A 3,893-nucleotide genomic window follows, 5' to 3' on the forward strand; every position below is an offset into this window, starting at 1 on the left:
AGGTCTTTTGCAGTTTGGATTACTGTGTGTGTGTGTGTGTGTGTGTGTGTGTGTGTGTATATCACATAATGTATGAAATGGAGATAAAATTGAAGGTAACCACATGGATAAAACTGGAGTTTTGCACATTTTATACACATAAATATAAACAAAATGCAATCAGGTGAGGACATGTAATCACACCTGCTATAAATATCTAGTTGTAGCACTGATCATTTATCACAAAGATACTTAATGATTATCTAAGTGATAATAACAAGTCCTGTACTTTTACTGTCTACGTATTAGTTAGAACTTCTATCTTTGTAGCAGGTTCAGCATATATCTCTACCTACCAGTAATCTTTATCTAACAAATAATATTTCATCATACGTAAATAATTAAAATTGGCACTTTCAAACATCCTAGCTGCTTATATCAATACTATCATTGTGTACAACTCAGCATTTGCATGGGAAATATTTATCTGCATAGTTGACACCCCATGTACTTGTACGATTTTACCATCAAATTAATACTCTAAGATAAATACAGTAACTTCTAATAATTTAATTTACTCTTTATAAAATGTTCATTTTGTTATTTACTTTACATTTGTTAAACAAGAATCTGTTATATCTTGAACTGTAGTTAATTATTTTCCCTTTCAGCAGTTTTGTCCTTGACAAATTTTGATATCTTAGGTAAAACATCCTAGCAAATCTTGAAAGGTTTCATTGAAATGCTTTCTCAACATCCGTGTTAAATGTGTTTCAAACTTAAATTTTTTAAAACATATTACAAATACTTATTATAATACAGTATCTCCATACAAGAATTAAAACTTGACTTTCCCATCCTTCTAATCTGAAAAGGTATGTAACCCTTTCACCTGAGATGTGTTGAGTCAATAAACTAGCACACAAAAGAATAATAATTTTTCTCACTGCTAGCTAAACTTTGTCGAAACATTGTACATTTGCTGTTATGTTAAACTTATGTTAAAGTCTTTCTTCATTACCCATTCAAGCCATCTCCAAGCATTAATAGTTTAAGTTGTTCCCATTGAATCCAATACGAGCTTCTACAGACATCCTGCTTTCAAGCCTATTCAAGTGCAATCCATTGCTTGGGAACTGTTCTATCATGCCCTTATAAGGTACCTGTTCCATGGATCTTAATTTACCTTGTTATTCACACTTACCCCTGCTAGTTTCTGATTTATCCTTGCTTTCTTGTAAAAACTTTTTGCCCTCACCTGATCCAGTGAAAACCCCTAAAAAGAGCTGCTTAACAATGTATATTCTTAAAGCCCATCACAAGCTCCTTGAACATAACCTAGCTAATAATCAATTTGACCTGTACATTTGGGCCAACAAATGTAGAAACTGAGCTTATTTGTACCAGTAGGAATGTTAGAAGTACAGCGTTGATCTGTAGCCATAAAAAGAACTCTTCCAGTATGAAGTTATTTTCATGAAGTGTCATGCAGACTTTCCTTTTTGTCTTTTCAGCAAATTTGAAATTCAGTAAAATGTGTTTAATCTTGCCTTTTGTTAGTTTGATATAAACACTATTACATCTTACAATGTAAAAAAAATGACTGCTTTCTGGGAATACTGGCAAAAAAGGGTCTAATCTTGGTTTGCAAGAAAGTTATCTTAGAAATTACAGCTATGCTTTAATAAATGCATTTATCTAAAATTCAGTATGGTAGTATTAAGATATTTTAAAATAAAATTGAGAAATATTGAAATGTGAAATTTTATGATCCTAATTATTTACGCTAATGTCCTCTGTAAGCCACTTTCAAACCAGTATCACAGGTTTACTTCGGCCTTTGGCAAGCACTTGCCTTTTTATGGGTAACATTCTTGATAAATATAAAACTTTTGGTGTTAACTATAGTTTTTCTAAACTCCCAATTTTCAAAGAAATAAACTTATGTGATAAAACTTGAAATTATTTTATTAATTCTGATTTTCTAAATAACTGAATTGAGCATAATTTCTCAAAAACAATTCAATATATAAATGTTTCAAAATTTGCAAGTACATGTAGTACAATTATTTTATCTCAACATTACATGTGTAAAGTACCATACATCATTCTTCAGGGTTTTCAAAGAACAAGATCAAAGTACTAAAATGGAAAACTTGATGGATTCTTCTGACTCACACATATATCAAGGTTACAGGTGCAAGCAAGTAATAAATTTTTAAGAACACGTCAAAACTTGGTGAAAACTGAAACACCTGTTTCATGAAAATGTTTTTACACATACATGTTTAACGATCAGCTAACTTACTGCAGGTAATACTTTTATATTGTGTATTGCTTGTATAAATAGTTAATCTGTTTAGTTTGAAACTCGCAACATGGAATTCAGTGACATACATCATACACACTGTAGATAAACAATACGTTTGGAAACTCACTCCCATTAACTACTATTTTACAAATTAATAGAGTTCTGTGATTTCCTTGCCATTATATGATTCCGTAGGGAAAATAACGTATTCTTTATTAAAAATGAATTAATTTTATGTGCCGAAAGTTTTCTGCTAAGAACTTATTGCAACAGTAAGTTCAGGGTTTAAACTGTATAATAACACTGGATTAATTTTATTGAAAAATTACTTTCATTATTGTTAACATATAAGCAATTTTTCACATTATGTCTTGTATAAATGAAAAATTAAGAGGCGTAACTTCAGGTTTTAATGTTTTGAAAGGTGCAGTAAAAAAAAAAAATAGGGAAAGGAGTGGTTGCATTAGGTTTTGTCTATGTGTTGATCATACAAGTATGATTATGTGCAACACCACGACTTTGGCTTGACTGTGATAGCTGTCAAAATGAGGTCACCCTGAACCATATATCATGTGGGATTTACATTTTCTAGTGTGCCTTATGATCAATTTATTTGCATGTTTTTAGAAAAGTTGATGACAAAACGTACTGGTGAGTTTTTGCTAACTTCATTACAATTTGTCCCAAAGGGCATCTAAATTTATTGTTCACTCATTTGAATACTGACCCCATATTTTTAACTTTTTTATGTTGAAGTGACTAAGGAAGCAAATTTTCTTCTTAGTATTTCTAATAAAGTTACAGTAACAAGGATAAATCAACAAAAACAATATCATTAAAAGAAACATTCTTGGACTATATGCAACACTAACTTTATAGAAATTTACAGGTTAAAACTGGACCTTTTAAAAATTTCATGTGAACACAGAAATGGTTGATATAAAGCTGACTTAAGTGTTATGTTTTTTTTAAGTTCAAGTTAAAAATATTTTATAACCTGTCCAATTTATTACTGATGTTACTTAATCATACATTTAAAGTCAATAAAACCTTGAGCAATATGTTTATGGAATTATTGAATAACATGTTGGAAATGAAATATTAAGGCTGGTGTTCAATAAACTTTCTGCAATGTGGTTTCTACAAAGTTTTTCACTCTACAAACTTATTACTTAGTTTCTGCTGCTTGTATAAAAGAATAACTGATGTTATGAAAAAACAGGAGGACTAAGATATGATTATTAGTTACATCTTACTTTTCTGCTGTGGTGGACAGAGCAAGTAAAATTCTGGGATCTAAATATATTTTGGATGTAAGTGCGAGTTAGAATGTTTTTGAAACATATATTATGATCATAATAAAAGCTAATTTCCAATTTAAAATATTTGCAGTTTGGGGCCCTAACTATCCAAGAAAAAGATATGTTGGATAAACTACAGATGGTTACTGAATGTATAATATTTGGTAAAGAAATTTGAACTATGAAGAAATACATTAAAGACTTGAACTTTTCTTTCAAGACAGACAAACCAGAGAAAACTAAGTTCATGTTTCAAACTGTCAGGGAGTTTTAATAACCTTCCTGTATATGATATATATATT

The 3,893-nt window shown here is 30.2% G+C and overlaps 1 protein-coding gene across 1 annotated transcript in view; it reads right to left on the minus strand.

The window, feature by feature from the left end:
• Nucleotides 1-3,893, minus strand: part of LOC106463547 (tumor protein D52-like) — an 18,471-nt gene that overhangs the window by 11,384 nt on the left and 3,194 nt on the right. The gene's annotated exons all lie outside the window — the stretch shown is intronic.

Source organism: Limulus polyphemus, unplaced genomic scaffold (genome assembly GCF_000517525.1).
Source record: "Limulus polyphemus unplaced genomic scaffold, Limulus_polyphemus-2.1.2 Scaffold1434, whole genome shotgun sequence".
Classification (NCBI taxonomy): domain Eukaryota; kingdom Metazoa; phylum Arthropoda; class Merostomata; order Xiphosura; family Limulidae; genus Limulus; species Limulus polyphemus.